Source organism: Bombus bifarius, unplaced genomic scaffold (assembly GCF_011952205.1).
Source record: "Bombus bifarius isolate JDL3187 unplaced genomic scaffold, Bbif_JDL3187 scf7180000010271, whole genome shotgun sequence".
NCBI lineage: Eukaryota > Metazoa > Arthropoda > Insecta > Hymenoptera > Apidae > Bombus > Bombus bifarius.
The window spans coordinates 7011299-7019135 of record NW_022885586.1 but is presented as its reverse complement, the minus strand read 5'-3'; positions in this window follow the sequence as shown (position 1 = coordinate 7019135).

Sequence of the window (7837 nt, the reverse complement as noted above, 5' to 3'; positions counted from 1 at the left end):
AGTTGCGTAAATTAATCCAAACGGGTCAATACCCTATCGCTGTATAGTTATCACTGTGTGTTCACACACATTCGTCCACGAATGCCCAAACTAATTTATCACCAATTTTTCTATCTTACATGTGAATGCTCCACTTTTCGTTGCTAGCATTTGTGTATTTACGTATTCCGTAAAGATAAAACGTACAAAATACGTCATCGCGTGAAGCGTTTCTTTAAATACCAAAATCTCAATAAACAGATCGTTCATCGAAAACGTAATTATCCATTAATTATCTCTATCCGTCAAAAATTAATTATGTAGCTATTAAAAATGCTGATTTCTAATTTGTCAAGATTGCCACTGAAATTATACGTAGATAATTACTAAGAAGGAAAATTTCTACTGTAATCTTCAGTTTTTTCGAATAATCGAAACTGGTTAGGCAATTTGTTGCAAATTAATTGGAAAAAATGTATTCAGCATAGAAAGTGGAAACTATGGTCAGCCATCGCAGTTGCACAGTGATCTTCTGCCTATTCATTGGCTTGAAAATATGAAAACATCTCGGCCGTTGTCGATCACCAACCGTGGATTGGCTCGAGGATGATAGCAATGATAAGAAGAAACGTAGTCTCATTGGTAGAACGTGCCCTTCTCGTTGACTGATAAAGCACGTTGTTTGTCAATGTATCAATCGCACGCATTGGGACAAGTATGCAATCTCTTCACGCCATTGATCCACTGTGTTCACGCATTTCTTTCATTCTCTCCCTTTTGCTCACTACCGAGCCTCACGACGAGAACGTGATAATTTACGCTTCATAAAATTCAACTTTTTAAATATACGATAAAAAAAAATTGCTACGTATGTGAAAGAAATGACGGATAGAAAATTCCAGTTCTAATGGAAGAAAACGCATAAAGTGAAAATCGCATACGATGCACAAAGATAAGTCCAATTAAAAGATGAAAATATCAAAGTGTTGATTTCTAATAAAGAAAGATAGAGGATAGAGTGTTTGTAAGGAAATCCGCGATCCGATTCTCGCTCGAAGAGCATGATAATGATGCACGATTCTATCCATCTGTAACTATGGCGGCAGGCAGTCTACGATGCCTAGAAGAGCTCCTATTTCGAACGATTGCGGCCTCGAGAGTTTGCATATGTCATTCCACGCTTAGCCAGCACCACTAATTCTACTGACAGATACGAACAAGCGGCCGGCCCGATCATTAATTTAGCACGGCCACTTTCACGATCCGTTCTTTGAAGAAAACCAACGTCACCGGAATTACAAATTAGCCCTGAACGACCCAGCAACCTTCAAGGCTCCGCGAGACGAGCCGCGAAATGACTTACTCCGATCGTGGACTTCCAAGAAGGCAACCCAAAGAAGAAATTGATTGCACGGTAAAAATGAACCCACTTACTAACTTGCACGTTCGCTCTTGGAACAATAGTTCTAAGGTTAGCCGAGAGAATATATATTTATACGTTTCTTTTCACACACAGTCTAGGGGAAAATTACAGAGAAAAAGAGAGAGAGAGAGAAAAAGGGAAGAATGGAAAGGGAATTTGCATTGATAACCAAGGGGTTCCTTTCGAATTGTTAAACAGCGAACCGGCAAAACTAACCGATACGATGCATCCATCGGTGTAATTTATTTTTTACGACACCATGAAAGAAAGTATGAATTATAGCATTGATAAGGCCGCGGGCCTCTTTTGGTTTGAAGCCGTGTCATAAATCAAGCCTCCTGCAAAAAGTTTCAGCACGACTACAATTGAGATTGGCCATGGGCCACGAACGAACTTTTTTCTTCTTTTTATTTCCCTGTCGGCTTTATGCTTACTAGCTTCGCGTCGAAATCAACAATAAAAACCGAACCGACGAACTTAATCATGCACAGAAGAGAATCGCTAGCAAGGCGTAGCTATTTAGTTATACATAATACACGTTAAACGATTGTTACGCGAATCTTTTGCTTTTGCATATCATTTCACTTAATTTGCCTGTGGTTTCTTCCGCTAGTTTACTTCCGAATACTTCTTAATCCTTTTTGAAATATTTTTGATATACAACAGAATTAACGACTTTGACACTTTTTAGAAACGAAAGTTATGTTTCAAAAATGGATTTTTATTTATACACAATAGAAAAAATTGTTTATTAGTAGAATTAGTGGAACTAAATAACAATTTATATATTATCAACATCCTTAATATTTATGCAATGCAAAGGGTTAATATTAAAAGGGAATAAATAATAGTAGGTTTTCTTAAAAAATTTCTCAATATCTGTATTTGGCAAAAAGTAATTAATGTTTTATTCAACCCTTATTTCACTCGAAAGTTTTTTAAGTTTGAGTCTCTACTAATTATTTAACGCTTTTACCTTCAAATTTACCATAACTGTAATTTCCTTTTATAAAACGTCTATTCTAACGAGTTCCATCGTGTTAATTTCAAACTCTTATAAAAATCTTATCTTACTTACGAGACTATCTAATGGTAGAGAAAAATTCTTCGGATCTTTGGAATGATAAATCCTCTAATTATTCCAGCGTAGAAGACTTTGCCCAGTCTGATCAAAAGGATCAACGATCAATCTCGAGTTATAGCGGCAACATTCTTTTCATCTAGCGATTTTTCACCGAAGGAAAAAGACCTCGATGTGGGCGTCGAAATATATTTATGTATGTGGACATTTCTTGCGTTCTCGATATAACGCGAAGTGCGTAGATTCTCCGCCGAATGGAACTGGCTGCGTAGAAGATTAGAATGAACCGTAAAGTCCGACGTCTGGTCGATCGACGAAATTAGTATCGCTTACTCACCCTACTAATCACACACTGTCTGGCTGGCTTACGAAATTCTGGGTTCCTCGTACTCGACACCGGTCGCGACAAAACAACTCTGTTTCCCTATGCTCCTTTCGTCGGCTCTCTCTTCGATCCATACCTTCAGTATCCAGAGAAAAGCAAGTTTTTCGATCGATCCTTACGTCCAAGTGAAAAAATAGATTTAATTAGTGAGAAACAATAGTCTTTTTTTGACAAATACCTTTTACACAAAGATCTCTTCTACATTTGTGTGTACAAGTTTGTACATTGTGAATTATAACTTTCAAAGATTCTCTTGTACGATAGTAACAATGTTGATAATAAAAAAAGATAAAAGTTTGCAAGTAAATTTTACAAATTGAAGGTCAATTGGTTTGTTGTAATAAATCTTTATGTTTGCAATAATTCAGACAAGTAGTTTAGAAAAAAGAATTTTTCTTTTTTACTTAATCCATTCAGGACCAATATCGCATTAACGCAACATTTTGTTTGAAACTTTCTTTTCACTCAATTTACGTTATTAAATTATATTTTTTACTATCGCTTACGAAGGAAAATTTCAAGGATTCGATTATATTTCTTCTTATCGCAATTTTTTTCCTGTACAAATCCTACAATTTTATGAAATCTGAAGATACCGAAGAAATTCTCTTTGAATCATGAACATTTTCTTTACGTTCCCAATTTGTACGGCGATCTTCTGAAAAGTATCTACTATTTTTAATATATTTTTCTATTTAGGGAAAATGTGCTAACTACTTCATACTTTTCTATATCATTTCACACCTTAGCCCTTAATTTGGATCATGAAAAAGGTTTATGTTGAACTATCGACGGTCAACGAGGCGCGATACATGTGAAGTAGGAAAGATGACTTACGATGGAAAAGAGGAAAGGTGGAACAACGGCAGAGGGAAACACGTTCGATGTTTCGCCACTTATAAATTCAATTCTCGTTAGAAGAGGCCGCGAAAGAGAAAACCGGGAGGAGAAAGGGAAGAAGCGAACAGATTTATAACATCCAGAATCCCCAGACGCAACCGTCTTATGAAACTATTTTTAGGTGTTTTTAGGGCCTCTCGAATTTAGGCCAGGTTTCTCAGAAATCGGGGGAACGAACGTGCGACAATGATAACGATACACACCTACGCCGATGACCGCGTTCGATCCACCTGTGATTTAATGAAAAATCATCTCCTTCGAATTTTCTTACATGCGAACGCATACCGTTTTGTTACACTCGCGTTTAAAAATACGAGAACACTTGCTTGATTACGACAAATGTTTGTAAAAAATTATGAAAAATTCCATCGAAAGCGAGTAATAAATTTATGAAGGTTAATAACATATTATAATTCAGAGATTTCAAAGATTCAGAATGTACATAATTTGATTATTTATTCTGTAGAAAATTTGGAAGCGATGGGTGATTTAATACTGGCAATTTATATATTTCAAACACGATTGAAAATGGCAAATGTCATCCTACTTTTGAACAAGGGTGCACACTGTGTGTATACACATCGATCATTTTGATATTTTCGACATTATTTTCGACGCGGTTTTCATTTTTGCTTATCTTAAATTATGGTGACCTGTTGAATACGGAGACTTATAATATAAAAAGGAAAGGAAAGGTACGATCAGGTGGAGAAGAGATCGTCGGAATTCGCGATTCACGCTCGCGATTCGCATTATCGTTGCTAGAGGCAGATTCGATCTAGCAATTTCGCGCTGCCGAGCCGTTAACCCAATAGCGATCGATTGATCCTTGTTAAAGTCATTCGCTGTGATCTCCGCATAGCGAACATTCCACGTGTGAACATCTGTTGCCAATCTGTTCGATCGGACGTCACACGTTTAATGTGAATTCGTTCGTCACCAATTTATTAGAAAGAAATTAGTTTACGAAACAAGAGACGCGATTTAATAACACGAAGATCGCGTCGATGATCTGAACTTTTCGCCGTTTTCTTTAACATTGCTCGATTTATTACACGCTGTATTGTTTTGCATGAAAAGAAGATTTTATCAAGTTGCTACAACTGTAATTGATCTATCGTCAGTTATCAAGCATGCTAATGGAGGAGAAATTTGTTATAAATCACGCGTGTTCAATGTTAACAAAGTATTGTATATAATAAATTGATCATCGTAAATAATAAATTTTTTAATGCATAAACTACTTAAAAAAAATTGAGGTACTGTAATAGTTCCACTGCAAGGATTTTTAAATTTTAGAACAGATAATTCTCATAAACCTATAATAACGAAACTAGTTAAAAGAATGCATCGAATTATCTGGAAATGATGCTTAATATATATACCAATCTAATACATGATTTATCGGAGCTTTTACAATCGAATGGATGCCTCCACGATGATAATGATGAAATTTCTCAAAGGTATAAAAAATCTATCTAACTTCCTCGTGCTATCGCGATGGTGATTAAACTCACGCGAGGTGATTAAACCAAGGCGATTTAAAGAGAAATCACACACCTGACGCATAGTTAGCCTTTAAAGTACATACACACGCTGGTAGTAGAACGCAGCGGGAATTCGACGTAGTAAATTGCCCTCTTTTAACGGTAAAATGCGTCTTTAATTCATGTATCAAGACTCGTGCGTACGTGCGTGCGTGCGTACACCTGTAGCTGTGTTGTTACGTCATTTTCTTCAGGATATATGAAAATCGATCTGATTAACATCAGACTGATGGATCATCGCGTGCACCTGTACTGCGGTTTCGCTCCAATTTCCAACGATCAATCGATACGTAGTACATTGGTGTACTGCGCGTTTACAACCGCAATTTGGTTGATACGAAGCAACCAGCGTGGGAAATCGCGGTGATGCTTTCTAGAACGATTTATTGCGCTGCTACCGATTCCAGCAATCTTCATCAATTTGTTAACCCTTCGCATTCCTTTACTTTTCCTCAGATCCATTTCTTTCACTCGTTACCCATATGTACATCATTGTACATCTATTTTCGTAATAGATAGGTATTCACGGAATAAAAACTGTGGATAAGTTTTAGAAAGACAGCTATAAAATTTGTTTTTTCACAATTTTCATCCGGAGATAAATAGCATGGAATTAATTTGAAAAGTATTCTTCGTAATCGATCATTTGTAATTTTATTATACCGCCAGTAAAGGATTAGAAATAATATTTCGCCATTCGATATGAAAGTAGTGAGAAAATAAATCATAAATATGAAATAGTGGCAATACGAGAATTATTCTTTTATGTTTTATATTATTTACATTTAAAGCAAAATTTGTATTTATTTTCTATTCCATAATTATTACTGCTGTGATTCAGAGATGCTCTTGGGTTATAATACTAATCCAAGGGAATTAAATACGTCCATTAAAGAATTCGCTGACATCGACGATCTGATCGATAACCAAAACTTAAGATCAAAGGTGCATCACTGGAGTTCGCTGAACTTGTCCAATCGGGCGATAACGGGATCCGCGAAATTATCAATTATAATTCCATTAGCACGGGATCATAGTGTGATAAAAGGCGACTTACGGGCAAGCAAATAGGTCAATATTGCGATGAACTGCACGATTTCTGACCTAGACAATGTGTTAAGAATATTCTGCATCGTTGACGCGAAATTAGATTACACGCTTCCAACGAAGTCAATAACAAACTGTACATGACACACTTGTGACCGTTCATAATTACACACGGCATAGTGCATTTGTGTGTACGAGTGGCGTGTATAAAAGTCGTAGAAGATGCGACGAATTCGTGGAAAGAGTCGATATCCGTGACGATACATACCCCTGTATCCATGTATCCAGCCAGCGAGAAAAATAAAATGATAATTCGATATTATTCGTAGCCTATTAATGGCGGACAATTGATTCGATCGTCACGATGTTTTCGGTTTCTTATGCGCAGCCACGTATCCGAAGTACACGTATCATCAGTGTGATAAACGAGTTCCTCGCTCGTTCAGTCGATTAACGTTTAATTGAAATCACGTAATGCTAAGCATAATCGTTACATCAATGTATCGATCGATTAAAGGGTGAAAGGAAAAATTGTAGCTGCCAGGGTCGAACAGGATGAACTATAAAAAATAAAACGATTCTAAGTTACTCAGAAAAGACGAATGAAGATGTAATTCTCGATCGTGGGTCGGTACCATTAGCGTCATGTGAAATACGAAGTTTCCGCTAGATCAATAATATTTACATGTTAACAGCCACTGACGTAATATTTTCGTAGTTAGGATGTGGCAAGATAGATCGGTTATCAATATCACGTTGTGCGTCTGTAGGGAAAAGAAAATTTCTTGAGAGAGGATGATACGTATTTGAAAACAAACTCTTCGTATTCCTCGTTGTCTTAATTTCAGAAATTCTATTCTAAAATTTTCCATCGGGACATTGAATCGAGTTGGAAATTGAGTTACTCCACGAAGAATATAATTATTACTAGACTGCGGATGTCGATAGAAATTTATATTTTCACGAACGTAATTAAACAAATGAAACCTACTTAGGGATCTGTTTTCTGCGCTAAATATCATAAGAAGTATTTTATAATTTAGATATTCTGTGTAATTCTGTACTATTCTGTGCAACTATTCTGTATTATTTGTAAACCAAGGCAATGGAATTTTATTCAAAATAGACAGAATCCATTATCAATGAACGGAAAAAAAATAAATTATTTCTGTATTTCTGCATACAGATAACGAGGTGCAGCGAGAATTTTTGTTCAAAGAATGTTTTCGATTACGAAATTATTTTATCACGGAACGATAATGTGCGACCCATTATTTCTTTCCACAGTAAGAAAGATCGTAAAGTTGGACTAAACTGCACATTGCGAACACAGGTTGCATCAGCCACGCGACATTCCCGGTGTCCGACACAGCTGGCCGTTCCTAGCGCCTTGCCTAGTTCCATCAAAAGCCTGTCCAATTGTGCGATTCGAAAAGACCGGATACCGAACTGTCGCCGACTATCGCGAATCATGT